The sequence below is a fragment of the Balaenoptera ricei genome, chromosome X (genome assembly GCF_028023285.1).
Source record: "Balaenoptera ricei isolate mBalRic1 chromosome X, mBalRic1.hap2, whole genome shotgun sequence".
Classification (NCBI taxonomy): domain Eukaryota; kingdom Metazoa; phylum Chordata; class Mammalia; order Artiodactyla; family Balaenopteridae; genus Balaenoptera; species Balaenoptera ricei.
The window spans coordinates 7,816,572-7,834,904 of NC_082660.1; the positions used below are offsets into that span (position 1 = coordinate 7,816,572).

General features: G+C 52.0%; 1 protein-coding gene across 2 annotated transcripts in view; it reads left to right on the forward strand.

Annotated features, from left to right (window-relative positions):
* CLCN4 (chloride voltage-gated channel 4) overlaps positions 1-18,333 on the forward strand; it is an 87,390-nt gene continuing 69,057 nt past the window's right edge. The window contains exon 1 of one of the 2 annotated variants that reach the window (XM_059910800.1): positions 1-536. The gene's annotated coding sequence lies outside the window, so the exon portion shown is untranslated. Of the gene's footprint in view, positions 537-1,885; positions 1,963-18,333 lie in introns of those variants that run through there. The other variant, XM_059910801.1, reaches the window with a different exon arrangement.

The following is an 18,333-nucleotide window of genomic DNA, read 5'->3' on the forward strand; positions in this document are numbered from 1 at the left end:
ACCTGGAGAAGAGAAGGTGAAACTAACCTACTGGCAAAAAAAAATCGCCCCACGACGAGGAAGGTGCCTCTGCTTGAGTCACTGCCGCCAAGCCGGAACACAGAGCAAGTCACTTCGGACGTCGGAGGGCATTTTACAGACAGCCCCGCGTCCCAGCTCCCGTCGATTCTTGGAACTCCCACCACCGTAGTCCCGGCAGCCCAACCCCAGCGGGCAGCGCGTCCCGTGTCGGGGGCGCTGGGTCCTCTGTGCGCCCGAAGGAACCGACCGTACGAGGCTTGGAAGGGCCTCCGAGCCGAGGGGACCCAGCCTGCGGGGCAGGGCGGAGTGGCTGGGCGGAGCACGTGACGCTCGCAGCCTGGCTCTTGGCTGGGGGGAGTGGGGGCCCGCCCCGCGCGCCCAAGGCTGAAATCGACTTCTGCCTCTGGCAGGAAAATGAGCTTGTCAGTTTCTGTCTCTAGCGGACCCTCAACCCCGTGGAGCAGGGGATTTCGGTGGCATTTAAATTGTGTATCTCAGCAATCTGAAAGCAAAAGGTAAGTTGCTTATCACTCAGAAAAACAAATGAGAGGAAGGACCTGGAATACCGTACGGCCACTCTGTTGATTTTTAAAATCGAGTTGAAAATAATCGATCGCTGGGCGAGACAAGGGCCATTATTTAGCCCCAAATTAGAGACTGACCTTCTGAACAGAAATTTGGTTAATCAGGAGGGGATGGTGGTAAAAGGCCCCGGGGTTAAATATAGAAGGACATGAAAGCTGCCGGAATAAACAGCAAGTAAGTAACCCTGGCCTGCTTGTGAAACAACCCATTTCACATCTCTTTCAGGGGCGCCAGCGAAGGGAATGTTAAAATTGCAATTTAAACTCAAACGAAAGGAAACTAATCTATATGAAACTGGAATACAAATAAAAACAGTTCCTGCTTTTGCTCTTTCACATTTCAAAAACGTTTATGTGGTTTGGCAAGAAAGTTGATATCTTCACAGTTTAAGCCTGAAATATGCCATTTCAAATTTATGAAATGATCACAGTTGGAATTTTCTAAGTCCCTCTAGGCAAGGCTGTTTCAGTTGTGAATGAGAAATATTGACATTGTACATATTTTCTGTAATAGATGACTCACTTCCGCAGAATGTGATAAAAATTAGAAAACGTATAATAATGAGTTATTGCGAATTAACTTTCATGTCTGAGAGATCAAATTCTTTGCCAGAAGATTTAAGAAAACAGACACAAGTACAACCATGCTCATGCAATAGCGCTTTACTTTAAACAGTCAAATGTTCAAGTAAGAAGTATAACTATGTGGTGTCACTGTTGTTTTCTTCGGCAAAAACACGTTGATATTGGAATGCAGGTACTGAGAGTAATTAAAAGCATTATTCATCAGTGCAGTTAGTATTACATTCCACAATGAATATGCTTCAAATTAATGTATTTGATATACGGTTTGAAACATGGACCCTCTATGCAAAATATGTATATGCACTCTGTATTTTAACTGTCATTTTGATTTGCACAAAATAGATTTATTTATTTAGTTCTCCATCGCATTTGATAAAGACTTTCTAAAAATAAAAGACTAAATTATTTCCTTTCATTACTAATCCCCTTATTGAAATCCTATTACCCGCGTGGAGGCTGGAGTCATTTGGGTCTCCCCTTCTGTGTGCTGTTTGTTTCCCACAGTTCGTGGAAGGCTAGGCCAGCCGCCCACACCAAACACTCCGCCCTGAAAGGAGGCCAGAGCGAGGCTTCCCGGGCACTCGCTCCTCACCTCCAGGGACTTCCAGGGTCTTTCCCCCCCGCCCCTCCCCTCCTCGCCCCGAGGGCGTCACGTGGCGGCGTGAGCCCGCCTCCCGGTGACGTCAGCGCGTTCGCAGCCGTTGCGCCGAAGAAACGATGCTCTAGGATGCGGTGCAGGTGGGCGAGTGGCCTGCGCCATGCGGCACTGCAGGTAAGGGACTCTGCAGGAGGAGCCCCTGCAGCCCGTCGGCGCCCCAGGAAGCGAAAGTGGGGTTTCTGGCTGCTGCGGCTGCTGCAGAGGCACCAGGCAGCAGGGGGGCGCGGAGGGCGGCCGCTGCAGGCTCACGCGTGACTTGGGTCTTGGCAGGCGCACCCTGGGAAAGTGGGCAGGGGCCCGACTGAAAGACCCGGGCCTCTTTCACAGGAGGGGAAAAAAATCAGGAATGATCACAGTACACGCATTGTAAGGAGAGAGCGGGGCTTGTCAAAGGTAACTGTTTACCGACGGTCATTGTGCTTCTTAAATAATGACGCGTTTACTGATTCTCCTTACGGGGGTTTGTCCTCAGTAGTCAGCCTGATTTCTTTCAAAGGCAAGCTGCTGCTTTGCTTGAAATGGAATGGAAACTTCTTGGTTAGCATTTGAAGAGCTAGATGTGCGGTCTAGATTGTTTGGCATTATTTTGCAAGGTTCCAGCATTTAAAGGGGTATGTCAGAAATGTGTTTGTTTTCTCCAGGTGTTTTAAATAGATTAAAAAATAACAGTATCCAGTAAAATAAAATAAAGCTTCCAATGCGCGTGTAGGAGAGTGCAAACCAGCTACGTCTGTTCAGGACAAAAAGGTCTTTAGAAGGGGGTGGAGCTGGAAATGAACACCAAAAGCCATGAATTTCCAGTGTTCTTTTTGATTCCATTGCTAAATAATTTGCTTGCTGAAAGAAGGGGCTTGATGACGCAGTGGCAGATGGAGGGGCGTCAGCTGACTTCAATTTTAGCAGAACAGGGGGTGGGATTTTAATGGACTCTTTTGAGAGTTCAGGCCTGTGTTTACATTCCTTTCTCTGGTTCACATATGACCCGAGGCCAGGACATGTGTGGGTACCTTAGGAGGAGAATGTGGCGTTCTTTCCTGTAAAACGTGACCCCTCTGGAAGCCGTGGTATCACTGAATTGTATTGGAACTCACACCATGAATCATTTGACCCATGCAGCAACTGTGGGAGGACCTGTAAAACGATGCTATTTTCGTTGGTAATTCAATAAGGCATTTCTTTCAGCGTTTGGACACCCTGATGCGTTGCTGCAGTAATTCAGTAATTAATTTACTGCAGTTTTCTTCATTTGGTTCAGGTTGGCTATTAGAGTGCAGATCCTCAGGTCCCTACCTTCCCTTCTCCCCCAGCCCACCCCTAGACAGACAGAGCAGATGATAGACAGATGTAGTAGAGACGTGACTCCACTTCTGGCTTTGGGACTGTGGAACCTGGGACAAGTCACTTTGTGTCTTTGGGACTCAGTTTTCTTGCCCCCAGAGTCACCAAGGAATTTATACCAGGGTTTCTCAGCCTTGGCACTATTGACGTTTGGGGCTGGCTGAATCTGTTGTGGGCACCGTCCTGTGCTCTGGAGGATGTTTGTTTAGCTGCGTCCCTGACCTCCGCCCACTAGATGCCAGTAGCCCCCTCCCCCCAAGTTGTGACAATGAAAAATGTCTCCAGACCCTGCCACTTGTTCCCTCGTGGCGCTCCATTGCCCCTGGTTGAGAACCACTGATTTGGATGATCTTGAAATGTTCTTCTGGCTCTGGTATTCTAGAATTCATTTTCCTATGATTTGTTTCATGCTGAGCCCTTGGTCAGAGATCCGATTCCCTTTCATGATGTTGTCAATGCGAAGACTTTTTTATGCTCTGGGGTTCCAGAAGTAGCTTCAGTCAAAGAGGGGAGGCCTGCTTTGTGTGCCAGTCGTAGCTGGGAAGCTAGCTTGCCAGAGTGTCAGGGAAAGAGCGAAAAACACAAGCACTGGATCAGCGTGTTTGGAACTGGGGTAGCCCAGACTCCCCATCCTTATCTGCAGAAGTGGGAGTAGAAGGACCTGTGTGGAGGCGTCGAAAGGAGGGAGTGAGATAACGGGGGTGCTGGTGCCCGTTGTGGCCGCCACGGTCATGCGCTTTACGCTCCAGTGCAGGACTGGCCGCTAAAGGTCTGGCTCTGACACTTCAGAGAGCGGCTTTGCTGCATCACTTCACCTCTTGGAGCCGTTGCCGAAAATGTAAATGGGGCTACTGTACTTGCTGGTCCTGCTTCTTTGGCTTCTGGGGGGATCAGATGGACGTAAGAGGGTCAGCAAGCTGGAAACTCCCGGGAGACAGGAAGCAGTGATGGCAGTGGCATTGCAAGGCGTGGGCCATGTGTAGTGGGTTTGGGGGAGGGAGCTTATAATGATCAGAAAAATTATCCTTGTCCCCCCACGGGCCTGGGACTGTGGTGTGCCCCTCCCCCAATACCCTTGCCCTCAGCTCGCTCTCTCTGCCTCTTCCTGGCCCCATACAAATTGCTCTCCTGGGGGAGGGTTGGTCTTTAGTGAGAAAGAGCCAGTGTGCAGAGACCAGGGCACAGGCAGCCTCCTTTGTCCACTTCCAGCCATTTTCTTTACAGGTGGCGCCCACAGCCGGCCAGGTAGCTTGTCCCCAGAATGGCTTGGCACCCTAGGTGGGTCATTGGGCGCTGTCTCTGCACCCAGTCAGTGATGCGAAAGAAAATGAAAAAAGAGTGAGGGCTTCCCTGGTGGCGCAGTGGTTTAGAATCTGCCTGCCAATGCAGGGGACACGGGTTCGAGCCCTGGTCCGGGAAGATCCCACGTGCCGCGGAGCCACTAAGCCCGTGCGCCACAGCTACTGAGCCTGTGCTCTAGGGCCCACGAGCCACAACTACTGAGCCCGCGTGCCACAACTACTGAAGCCCGCACGCCTAGAGCCCGTGCTCTGCAACAAGAGAAGCCACTGCAGTGAGAAGCCTGCGCACCGCAGCGAAGAGTAGCCCCCCTTGCCGCAACTAGAGAAAGGCCCCACACAGCAAGGAAGACCTAATGCAGCCAAAAATAAATAAATAAATAAGTTAAAAAAGAAAAAAAAGAAAATGGAGGAGGCTTCTCCATCAAATGAGACTTAAGAGATGGGATCACTGTCCTAGGCAGCTCTGCCGCTGTGACAGCACCGCAGGCTGGGTGGCTTACCAACAAGAGACGTTTATTTCTCACAGCTCTGGAGGCTGGAAGTCTGAGATCAGGGTGCCGGCGTGGTTGGGTTCTGGTGAGGGCTGTCTTCTGGATTGCAAACGGCTGCCTTCTCCTTGTGTCCTCACATGGTGGGAAGAGAGCAAGCTAGCTCTCCGGCCTCTTCTTATAAGGGCACTAGTCGCATGGTGAGGGCTCCATCTTCATAACTTAATCACCTCCCAAAGGCCCCACCTCCTAATACCATCACATTGGGGATTAGGATTTCAATATATGAATTCTGCGGGGGGATACATTCAGTCCATGACAATAACCAAATACAACTTGTGCCCTTGATTGGATCCTGGCCTGAACAAACATCGGTAATAGGCTTTGGGGACACCTGGGTTATTTTTATGTGCCTGCCTTCTCGATCATGTGAGGAAACGATTGTAAGTTTGATTAGGTGCCATAATCTTGTGGTGTGGTGGGCACCCAGCTCAGCCACTCGTCATTCCTGACACCGAAGCAGTGAGGTGAGACATGCTTGTTTCCTGCTGCCATGTTTCAGGGTAATTTGTTACACAGCAGTAGGTAACTAACACGTGTATATGTACAGGAGTCTTATTTTTCAGTGATGCATGCTGAAGTAGTTAGGGGTGAAGTGTCATGAGAGCAATAAGTTACTTTTAAAGTTTTTTGGGGTTTTTTTTTTTAACATTTCTGGAGATCTTTTTAATGTATGGCTGAATAGAAGACAGATGAATTCTCAAACCTGCTTCTGCATTCAGTCTGTTGCAGTATCACATGTCATGTAGCCTCTGGAAAATTCCACTGTACACTCATGAGAGAATGAGAATGGAAAAAGGCAAATAAAAGTTTACAATTATTATAAGGATGTTTTTGACAGCATGGACCCCCTTAAAAGGCCTTGGGGACCTCAGGGTGTCCCCAGACCACACTTTGAGAACCACAATAATTTACTTTTAAATGGTTCAGTTGAATGAAGAGAGAGCGAGAAGAGGCAAATACAGTCAAATAGGAACACTGGTTGAATCTGATTGGTGTTATTCATTGGACTCTTCTCCGTCATGTGCTGTGTATTTGAAAATGTGCACAATAGAAAGTTAGAAAGAAGGTAGAAAAGAAATGTAGACTCTTGGACATGTGAGGGGTTCTGATTGAGATCTGAGGGTGGAGCCCACGGGGAGCATTTTTAACCTGAGCTCCAGGTGCCCTTGACCGCACGAACCTGAGGCCCCAGGGGAGACCTGCTGGCCCGGAGGTTCCCAGGTTACCCAGCAGCCCTCCAGCCCTGCACCCTCCCAAACCAGACCCAGGGGGATTAGTTAGTGGGGAGGAGGGTGGGTGTATGAGCCCTCTGCAAATTCTGGCGTGTGGGCTGCGGGAAAGGCCTTATTATCAAAGCCTTGCTTGACTGTATTGTCAGGGGCTGGCCAGAGATAAGTTGTCCTTTCTCAGGGCAGGGCTGGTTTCCTTTCTAGAGAGTGATAAGTATTTTTTGAATGACTTGTTTTTCATCGAAATAGTAATAGATGCTTTTTGGGAGGATTTCACGCAGGATAAAGGTTATGGAAAGAGGACAAAGTCTCTTTCCCATTCCCGGTCCCCCATCCCACTTCCAAAGGCAACCACTGATAACTGTCTTATATACTGTTTCAGAAAATGTCTATGCAAATACATCCATCTATAGAAGGTATACAGCACTTTCCTTTTTCTTTTTTCTTCACTAGGATGTAATTTACGTGGAATGAAGTGCATGGATCTTAATTCAGTTGGTTTTGACCAACTGAAGAGAACATTCTTGGTACTCCCAGAGGGCCTCATCTTGCCCTCCTTTAGTCAAATCCTCTGGCTGGAGGGTACCACCATGCTGATTTCTGTCAGCACAGTTTACTTTCGCCTGTTCTTGAACTTCTTATACCTGGAGTCCTATGATCTGTACACTCTTATGTCTGGCTTCTGCACTGGGCATGATTGTGAGATTCATCCGTGTTGTATCATGTAGCACTGATTCATTCATTCATTCCATTTTCTTGTGAAAGTACTTGGGAGAGTAATACACTTGATAGACCTCGTTTCTCTTACTCCTGCTGTTTGGAAGCTGTTGTACATACATCAGCTTGCTCACAGCATGTTCCAGAGTGTGGATGGTGTGGAAGTTTACTTAACCAGTCCCCTCTTGATGGGTGTGTGGATTCCTCAAGCTTTTGTAATCAATGCTTATGGTATTACGCCAATGTAAAAATGCCAAACAGGAGAAGACCTCTGGGATTATTTAAATGCATAGAATTTAGATGTTGGAAGCTAGCTAGCTTCAAAAATCAAAGCAACCCTTATATTTTACATATGACCAAGAGATGCCCCGAGAAGTCAGGTGACTTGCCCAAGGTCACGTGACCAGTAGCGACAGAGTTGGGGAACCACCCAGGTCCCCAGACGCCTTGTACAGAATGTTCTTTTTTGCACTATAGGCTGTGTGAGGGAAGGAACTGTGTGTGCTTTGTTCACCACTGTAAACCCAGCACATAACACGTGGCAGAGTAAGTGCTCATTAAATATTCGTTGGATGAAAAATTAAGTGAAATGTTAGTACCCTGAGAAAAGACCACCGATATCCTGAGAACTGCAAAGGCGTTTCCGTGAGACGTGAGCCTCGATATTCATTCATTCATTCACTCCCTCATTTGCTTCTTTGTTCAGCCAGTATCTGTTGGGTCCCTGCCGTGTGTCTAGGCCAGGGTTTCTCGCCCTGGACACTGTGGGCTCTCGGGCTGGATGATTCTCTGTGGGGGCTGTCCTGTGTACTGTAGGATGTTTAGCGGCGTCCCCGGCCTCCACCCGCTCGATGTGGGTTGCACCCACTGCCCCGTCCCCCACTTGTGACGGCTGAACTCCAGACATTGACAAGTGTTCCCTGGTGGGCAAAATTGCCCCTGCTTGAGACCTACCAGTAGTCTAGGCGCTGGGGTTTACCGTGGAACCAAATGGCCAAGGTTCGTGCCTCGGTGGAAGTGACATTGAAGTCGAGGAAAGAGAAGATAACTGTATTTGATAGGTTGTGCTGTCGCATGAAATATAGCGGGAGGCGGAGGGTGGGCAGTGGTGGCTTCAGAACCCTGGTTAGACAGGGCGGTCACGGAGGCCCCTCTGGGGGCCCACACGTGACCAGGGACTGAGGGGGAGCCACGTGAACATCGAGGGGGCAGAGAGCTCCGGCTGAGGGAACAGCCAGTGCAAAGGCCCTGAGGCGAGGCAGCAAGGAGGTGGGCGTGTCCAGAGAAGAACCGCCCAGAGAAGCGTGGTGGGAGAGGTGCTTGGAAGGGTGGCTGGGCGGACCCTGTGGGGACTCGGCAGGAGTGGCACCAACCCTGGTGGCTCTAGGTGTGATGGCAAGCCACTGGGTGCTCTTGGGTGGGAGAGTGACACTTCGGGACTTGTGTTCGAACGGATGGCTCTGGCTGCGGTAAGGAGAGAAGTCAGAGGTGGGTGAGAGAGAAAGCAGGGTGGCCGGCGAGGAGGTCGGGACGGTGGCCACGTGAGCGGTGACCTGGGTGGCCAGGTGAGCTGCAGCTTAGAGGACCGTGCCCTTAACCAGTTTAGCAGCCGTGTCGTGCTTGGAGCCAGGCGGGCCTTGGTCGTCAGAGGAGCGCGTGCGGTCAGGTGGCACTGTGAGTGTGGCGACAGCGCCGCGAGGTGGAGGCCGCCTGCAGCGCCTCTCAGGACAGTGTCACCAGTGACGGGCGGCGGTTCGCAGGGACAGCACAGGCGACAGCTCTTGCATTCCACAGATGACACTGCAAAGGCTCCCCTTCCGGCCTCCTGGTGTGGATGAAGTCGCTCGAGCTTTCTCGCGGGCCCTCGAGCCCGCCGCCTGCCTCTTTCCCTGTGGACGGGCTGTTCTCTGCCTGGAGGGCTACGCCACCCCCGTGCTGGCCAGCCTGGGTCGCCCACGGTCCACTGTCGCCGAGCCCTCCCGTGCGGGTCCTTGTGCCGGTCCTGAGAGCAGGCAGCTGGCCGTCGGTTGGACTGATGGAGGTTTGAGACCAGAGCCTTCCCCGTTGGAGGCGACTGTCCCCCTCCTGGGGTCCCGTGCGGGGAGAGCCCTGCGGGCTAGGCCGGGCCCTCGACCCCCCGAGGACGCTGCCGGGCCTGCTCCCACCAGCGGCAGCGCTGGTCCGGGGGTGGGGGTGGGGTTTGGCCGGAGGGAGCGTGACACAGACACGCCGAGTTCTGTTAATCCCCTCGGGAGGTCTGGTCCTTGCCCTGGTGCCCGGGGACCTGCTGACTCATTTCTCGTGGCTGCTGTTGCTGCCCCTGGGCTCGCCCCGCACTTTTTACCGCGTCTCTGGGGGTGGCCGGAGCTTACCTCCTGCCGGGATCTTAGCCTCCCTTCTGGGTTGCGATGGTCAGTGTAAAATTTATTGTTTCCATCCACCGGAGCCCTTGGAGGTGCTGGTTGGGTTAGGACGAGAGGGGCCACCGCAACGATCCCAGACACATTATTTTCCTCTTAGCTCCGTCAGGTCTCCCACCAGCCCCGCTTTTGCCCAAAACATAGGAATTGACTGACATTTCAGCCCTCACCTTGGTAACCCCGCTGGAATACGGTTAAGCCACCCCGTGGCCGTGTTCCCGCTGTGGCCTTGCTCTGAGGACACTGCGAAGGACACCTCGAGGCTGCATTGGAGGACTCCGTGCATTTAACCTTCACGGACATGCTGGTTGTGAGTGTCTGTGACATTGTTTTCATCCCCGAGGGGGAGTAGCCCACATGAGCAGGAAGTAGATTGTTGCCGAGGAAGGTGGTCTGCAGAGGTCCCAGGAGAGGGAGGGACACGGCAGCGTTTCTCACCAGCATCGTCTTCAGCCGCTGTCATGGGCTGATATTGTGTCTCTCAGAGCGCACGTGGTGAAGTCCTAACCCGTAGTACCTCAGAATGCGACCTTACTGGGAGATGAGAGCTTTGTAGAGGTAATCAACTTAGAACGAGGCCCTGAGGGTGGCCGCGGTCCAGTGTGACTGGGGTCTTTATAAGAAGAGGGGGTCTCTGCACAGACAGGCGCAGGACGAAGAGGGTGTGAAGGGGCGTGGGGAGAAGACGGCCGTCCGCCAGCCAGGGAGAGAGGCCTGGGACGGATCCTGCCCTCACAGCCCCCAAGGAACCAACCCCGCTGTCACCTGGATCTCAGGCTTCTGGCCTCCGGCACTGGGAGACAAGAAGGTTCTGCCGTTCGAGCCACCCGGCCTGTGGGGCTTGCCAGGGCAACGCTGGTGAACTAATCCAGGTGTTTGCCGGGGCACACGAGCCATCGCCCCCCCGGGAGGTTGGACGGTAACCCGGCAGCCTTTACTTGAGCGCTTTCCGCGCAGTTTAGGAGAAGCTTGGCGAGCAGCGCCCTCTCCGTGGAAGCAGGTAGCTCTTGGGTCCCGAGAGGAACGAGGCCTGTTCAGTCCTCTCCCGACCCAAGAGGAAGGGTCCTCGGGCCCCGGTGGGAATCTGGCTCCCCGCTCACTGTCTGTGGGACTTGGGCTTGAGACCTAACCTCCCCTCTGCCTCAGCTTGCTGATCTGTAACGTGGGCCTGAGGGTGACGGCATTTACTTCACAGAGTGTCAGGAGCCCTGGTGGCTGATGCGTGTGACGCGCCTAGGACGGGAGCCCTATCCAGAGTCGTTGTTGTTATTATTACTGTGCGGAAGTTCTCCATCCTTGGCCCCGGGTGCCGGGAACGCGGAGACCTCATGGCCGTCTCCCTGGCCTCTGGGGAGGGGGGCGGGATGTGAGAACACGGAGTCCATTGTGTCACCGGAGGCCACGTGCCTTTGGCCTCAGCCCCTTCCCAACACGCAGGCTGTGTCCCGAAAGGGGACAAATAGCCGCGCAGCCCTGGGGCCACAGGAGCCGTGCCACGGAAGGCGGCCGTGCCCTGCACCAGCTCGCCAGCCTTGGGGGGCAGAAGGGGTGCGGGGAGGGCTGGGGGCTGGGCAGGGGCCAAGGGGGAAGCAGGAGGGGGAGGTAGAAGTGACCCTCCCCCTCTGTGCCCGCTCCAGGCAACATTTTGAAGCTGACAAACTTTAATTCTCACGTCTCTTTCTGTGCAGCCTGCGGCTTGAGCTTTCTTCTCTTGGGGACGCCGGAGGGTGCCGTGGCCCTCGGCCTCTCGCCACGTGGCCACCAGGGGGCTCCTCTCAGTGTCGGCGCCGCTGGGTCTAACCCCCCCGGGGAGCGCCGTGCGGTGGCTGGAGGGTTGGCTAGAGGGGGTGGATGAAGCGTGGCCCGTCACCCGCCTAAAGGTGTCTGCATCTTGAAAGCGAGACTCCATCATCTCAAATGAATTTGAAGTTGGTGGGGTTTCAGGTGAGATGAGAGGGGAGGGGAGGAGCTTTGACTAGTGGGGGAACCGGCCTCCAGGACGGGCCCGCTGACTGCCTCCTGTGTTCATGGCCAAGTGCAGCCTCTCCCACACTGAGTCCCTCAGGGCTGACTGTGCCCCCGGCGGGGCACGCTGGAAGGGGCGGCGTGTGACTCGCAAGGCTAGGTCGTAGAGACTGCTGCTTCCACCTCGCTCCTGTGGAGCACTTGTTCTAGAGGAAGCTGACTGCCGTGTCCCGAGGACGCTCAAGCAGTCCCGTGGAGGCGCAGGGTGCAGTGGAACCGAGCCCTCGCGCCAACAGCCAGCACTGACTTGCCTTCAGATGCCTGCGGCCCTGGGCGACAACCTCCTGAGAGACCTCGAGTCAGAAAGACCCAGCCAAGCTGCTCCTGAATCCCCAACCCATAGATACTGTGTAAGATTATATGTTTATTATTTTAAGCTGCGGAGTTCTGAGCTAGTTTGTTATGTAGCATTCTAGATAATACACGTGGGGAGGAGAGGAGCTCCATGCACGGTTTAGGTTATTGATTGTAAGTTAGGGCATATTGATGATGAGCTTCAGTGCATTGATTTTAAGTAAATGGACAGCTGCGTATATTTCAGGAAAATGTCTACTTCCCTGTTGATCTTCATAGCCTGGAGACTTCAGTCTTCACTAGCCCCCAAAGGCCAGTGGGGTTTGGATGTCTGCTGTCACTTCAGGCACCCAGCATTGCCAATCTGGGATGTCACTTTCTTTGGGAGCATCTCCCCTTTTCTCCCTGCACCAGTGAAACGTGCTCCAGCCTGTAGTGCAGCTTGGAGCCCATGTCATGGTGGGTTTGCCAACCCCAGTGCCTTTGCTCGGTCAGAGGGTTCAGACTTTGGACCTGAATTATTTCAGTGGGAGATCAGTTTTTCTAGGTAGGTATTTTAAAAGAGAAAGAAAGTAGTTCACAGGCGCTTGAGAGAAGTGTTGCAGCATGCCAACTAAAAAATCTAACTTTTGTACAGTGAGGCGGAGAGATTTAATTTTAGTTGATGGGTCTTTTGGGGTGCCTTGAGTAATAAATCTTTTATTGAAATATAGGTGCAGAAAAGTGTGTAAAGTGTAAGTGTACAGCTTGATGAATTTTCACAAAGTGATCACACCTGGGTAACCAGTGCCCAGATCAAGAAACAGGAAGTGGGACTTCCCTGGTGGCACGGTGGTTAAGACTCAGTGCTCCCAATGCAGGGGGCCCGGGTTCGATCCCTGGTCAGGGAACTAGATCCCACATACCTGCTGCAACTAAGAGTTCACACGCTGCAACTAAGGAGCCCACGTGCTGCAACTAAGGAGCTGGCGAGCTGCAACTAAGACCCGGCACAACTAACTAACTAACTAACTAACTAAATAAATAAATATTAAAAAAAAAAAAAAAAGAAAAAAAAAGATAAAACGTGACCAGCCACCAGAAGCCACCCCCATGTCCCTTCTGGTCACTCCTCAGCCCAAGGGTAACTGCTGTCCTGATTAACTCCGCACATTCGGTTTGCTTGTTTGGAGCTTTGTTTTAATGGACTCGTGTCCTGTGTCTGGCCTTCCCTTGACATTGGGTTTGCGAATTTCATCCTTGTCAGTGTATGTAGTGGTAGGTTGTTCATCCTTGTGGTTGTGTCTAGTCGCATAGTTTTCTCTGTATATAGGTGTCTTTTTTTTTCTTGCTGCTTTTAAGATATCCTCCTTTTCACTGGGTTTAGCAATTTGATTATGCCACTCCTCAGTGTGGTTTTATTCTGTTATTTATTTGGGTGCTTGGGGCGTATTGATTCGCTGAGCTTCTTGTATCTGTGGGCTTGTAGTCTCGTACTTTAAATCCTGTAGAACGGGATTTCCTAGAGCAAAAGTTCTGGGCCACAAATGAAAACGTATTTCAGAGAAATTTCTTGAGAGAACTTAAAGGGAGTTTTAAACCAATTTCCCTCTCACCTCCTGCACTTGGATAAGAAATGTGAAGTAGGGTTTGGCTCATCCGGCTGCTACAGGGACTGCCAAGTCTTGGTGCTCCCCCCTTCCCGCTGTGATGGGTCCAAAGTCCACTTCTTTGGGCTCCCAAGATTCTGGGTCAGATGCCTGTGGTTGGGCGTCAGCCAGGATGTTGGCCGGCTGCACCGAGGAAGAGATCTGTCTATATTTGTCAGCCCAGCTTTTTTCCTGGGTGAAAAGTAATAAGGGAAGAATCAGGATGAATCGAGCAGTTAAAGAAACCCCCCGAACCTAGGAGGGGAAAGCAAGGCATGCCCTTCAGACTCGCGTTGCTACAGAGGATAAAACTGCGGACCATGGTGCATGCGAAAGGCGACGCAGTCAAAGAGACGTGTCCCAACCTCTCATTTTCACGTCTAGTGACTTGAGTATGGTTTTTGCATTCTTTTTGTCCTGTGTATACTCACAGGTAAGCTATCTTTCTTGTATGTTTTTTTTTTTTTTAATTTATTTCTTTTTGGCTATGTTGGGTCTTCGTTTCTGTGCGAGGGCTTTCTGTAGTTGTGGCAAGCGGGGGCCACTCTTCATCGCGGTGCGCGGGCCTCTCACTATCGCGGCCTCTCTTGTGCCGGAGCACAGGCTCCAGATGCGCAGGCTCAGTAGCTGTGGCTCACGGGCCCAGTTGCTCCGCGGCATGTGGGATCTTCCCAGACCAGGGCTCGAACCCGTGTCCTCTGCATTGGCAGGCAGATTCTCAACCACTGCGCCACCAGGGAGGCCCTCTTATATGTATTTTTGAGCGTGCCTGTGCAGTGATGTCGCAAGCGTTAAGCTGACTGCTTCATAGAGTTTTCTATCTCTAGATGGATGTAATTTTGTTTGTTTTTTAAAAAAATGTTTATTTAAATGTAGTTGATTTACAATGTTGTGTTAGTTTCAGGCGGACAGCAAAGTGATTCAGTTATACGTATATACGTAAATATATGTATTCTTTTTTTTGCATTCTCTTCCATTACAGGTTATTACAAGATATTGAGTAGCGTTCCCTGTGCTATACAGTAGGTTCTCGTGGGTTATCTACTTCATATTTTAATCCCAAACTCTTAATTTATCCCTCCCTCCCCCTTTCCCCTTTGGTAACTGTAAGTTTGTGTTCTGTGTCTGTGGGTCTATTTCTGTTTTGTAAGTAAGTTCGCGTGTATCATTTTTTAAGATTCCACATACAGGTGATATCATATGGTGTTTGTCTTTGTCTGTCTGACTTACTTCACTGAGTGTGACCATCTGTAGGTGTAGATGGATGTAGTTTTAATAACGCTCCTTGTAGAGGAGAGATCGTGTGTGCGGTGGGTGAAGCTTTTTAGGGTTAACGGATGTTGTAACTGTACAGCTGGCTCAGCAAACACTGCCTCAAAGGTGCAGACGGTAGATGGGGGTGAGTAACGCAGGCCTCTGCCCTCAGGAGCTCAGAGGCAGCAAGCTTTGAAACAGTGATTCCAGTTTATAAGTAAGATTGATATTCAAAACAGTAGTAATTAAAACACAGCGGGAAGGACGCAGGGAGAGGGAAACGGAGTGGGGAATAGGGGGCGAATGAAGGGCTTATAAGGGCCTGGTTGTTAAAGCCCGGTCCGCGGACCAGCAGCATCGACCTTCCTGGGAGCTTGTGAGAAATGCACATTCTCGGGCCTTGCCCCAGAGCTGCTGAAGCTCAATGTCTGGGGCCGCGACCAGGACCGGGACCCAGCCCTCCCGATTTGCCAGGTCACCTGTTGCAATCAGTAAAGTGTGTCAGGGAGTTTTCCTGCGTTCTTACACGGATGGCAGGTTTTACTTTGCCCATTAGTACAACTTACCCATTTGGTTTCTTTTAAGGGTCGTGCTTTGGTGTCATCCCTAAAATCTCTGCCTAGCCCTAGGTCATGAAGATTTTGCCCATTTGTACAGGGCCATAAACATCACTCAGGGATTTATGCAGGCAAAGGCATCCCTGGCTGAAGAAAGAGAAAGTGGCCCGCGATGCCGCCTTCATTTGGGTTCTCTGAGAAGCGGACCCTGAGACGAGGATTCTGGTGCAGGGCGTTTCTTGGGTGCTGCAGGGACGCTGGGAGGGGCGACCGGGAGAAGAAGGCACCCGTTAGAGCCTGGGCTGTTAATGCAGCTCACCCTGTGGGCAGCTGGAGCTTAACTCCATGCTTTGGAAACTCTAGAAAATGATGCTTGCTGTGTCACGAGCTCCCCGAGTCACCTGTGGGTTCACTAGGAGGACTTAGGGGACCCAGTGTATAGTTGTCTTCACTGCTGTGACCTCCTATAATGGAAGGCTATAAAGCAAAATCAGCAAAGGGAAAAGGCGACGGGGCAAAGTCTGGAGGAAACCAGGCTCCGGCTCCCAGAGTCCTCTTCCCGTGGAGTCCCACAGGATGTGCTTCACTTTGCCCACAGTGAGCTGAGGCAGCACTGGGGACGCGCTCTCTACCCAGGAAGCTTGTTGGTCTCAGTGCCCAGATTTCTACTGCGGGCTGGTCCTGTAGGCACTCTGTCCAGCTCGTATCAAAATTCCAGACTCCCGGAAGGAGAGCAGAGGTTCGGCATCAGTCACAGTACTTGGACAACCAGTTTAGGTACCACGAGCCATTCTCATCAGTGCTGGGGATGGTGTCAACCCTCCTGGAATCCAAGTTCCCAGGTGCCAGCCGAGGGCCAGCCTTGCCAGCAGGCCTTTCTGAAGAGAGCAGTCTCTGGCCTGCAGTGCTAAGTCTTTTCTGCACAGGTACGAAACACATGCCTTGAAATGATCCCGTTCAGGGGGCGAGGGAGTGGGAGTATTTATGCACCAGTTCCTGAGGGTCATCGGTTAATACCTGCTCCCAATAATGCTCTTCAGGTGTGCCACACCAGCAGAGCCACCTTCCACGGGGCCTGAGGCAGTGACCTCAGGCGCAGAGATACAGTTGGGAATCAGCTGGAGCTCACTGGAAGGTTTTGAGGGATATGGGTGGGGCACTGGGAGCATCAGGTACAATAGTTATTCTAGAAATTGGGTGGGGACGACAGAGCCATGTGTCCAGGGCAGTTCACATGCATGTAGTCATGCGGCAGTATTACAACTGTGGGTGAAAAGACCAAGGTCAAGGCTTCCCTCTAACTTCCTTGGGGTGTGGCAGGCATGCCGGGTAGGAGGCACCGGGGGAGCCATGGATGGGCACCTCCTCCCTGTGTCTGCCTGTTTCTTTCTCTTCTTCTGAGCCTCCCATATGCATATATTTGTTCACTTGATGGAGTCCCATAAGTCCCTTAGTGTGTGTGTGTGTGTGAGTGTGAGTGTGAGTGTGTGAACGAGCATTGTGGAGGCAGAAGATACTGGTATGTTTAACAAATGTTTGCTATAGCCTCAAACATGCATGGCAAAAAACATTTTTTTTCTTTATCCACACGAGCACATTGGGAGACCCATGTCTGTTGTGTAATTTGAAGCTAGCTGTGGATTTGTATTGGATTGCATTTTTGAAGCGTGTCATGGTGGTGTGTGCACAGAGATCCAGGGCATGAATAAAGGCAGGCCGGCGTCCCCTCATTCATTTTAAGCTCCTGATTTCCTCCCCCGTCAGAGAACTGAGTGGATGGGGAGCTGGCCTGGCCGCCCTAGGAGGAGGGGCTGGGGGGAAAGGGTTTACACTGGATCACACGGTCATGATGATGATTGTGGTAATGCAGCCCTCGAGTTGAGGTGTGACACTCTTCAAAGGCAGGAGCTCCAAGACTGCCCTCTTCCCCACCCACCCCCCTCCAGGATCACAATCTGCATTTTAATAAGACCCCAGGGGATTCATGGGCTCATCCCAGCCTGATTCAGGGTCTCACCTGCGAGGCTGCACTTTGAAGGCACCTGGGGAGCTTTAGAAGTGCTGATGCCTGGGCCCCCAGACCCGGATTTAACTACTCCGGGCTGGACCTGGGGTTGGGGGCCTTTGTGAAAGGCCCCAGGTGATTGGGCTGTGCAGCCAGGGCTGGGACTGGCCTGGGACCTGCTCACCGCACCTCCTCAAAACTCTCCTTTCTCAGCCCCCAAGACACCTGCCCTCCTGCCTGCCTCTGACCACAGCTTCTTTTTTTAAATTTTTAATTAATTAATTTGGCTGCGTTGGGTCTTCGTTGCTGAGCGCGGGCTTTCTCTAGTAGCGGCGAGCGGGGGCTACTCTTCGTTGCGGTGCGCGGGCTTCTCATTGCGGTGGCTTCTCTTGTTGCAGAGCACAGGCTCTAGGTGCGCGGGCTTCAGTAGTTGTGGCTCTCGGGCTCAGTAGCTGTGGCTCGTGGGCTCCAGAGCGCAGGCCCAGTGGTTGTGGCGCACGGGCTTAGTTGCTCCGCGGCATGTGGGATCTTCCCGGAGCAGGGCTCGAACCTGTGTCCCCTGCATTGGAGGCGGATTCTCAACCACTGCGCCCCCAGGGAAGCCCCTGACCACGGCTTGTTAATCTGCTTGGGCCGTGATTCTGTCTCTGGCCCCCAGTCCCGCCTGGCTCCCCGGATTTCTTCTTTTCAGAGTCTTCTCCCATATAGGCCATTAGAGAGCACTGAGTAGAGTTCCCTGTGCCGTACAGCAGGTTCTCACTAGCTGTCTGCTTTATATCTAGTAGGGTGTGTATATGTCAGTGCCCGTCTCCCAATTCACGCCTCCCTCCTCCCCGGGTTTCTTCTTTTCAGATTCTTTTCCCATATAGGCCATTAGAGAGCACTGAGTAGAGTTCCCTGTGCCGTACAGCAGGTTCTCACTAGCTGTCTGCTTTATATCTAGTAGGGTGTGTATATGTCAGTGCCCGTCTCCCAATTCACGCCTCCCTCCTCCCTGGGTTTCTTCTTTTCAGAGTTTTTTCCCATATAGGCCATTAGAGAGCACTGAGTAGAGTTCCCTGTGCTCTACAGCAGGTTCTCACTAGCTGTCTGCTTTATATCTAGTAGGGTGTGTATATGTCAGTGCCCGTCTCCCAATTCACGCCTCCCTCCTCCCTGGGTTTCTG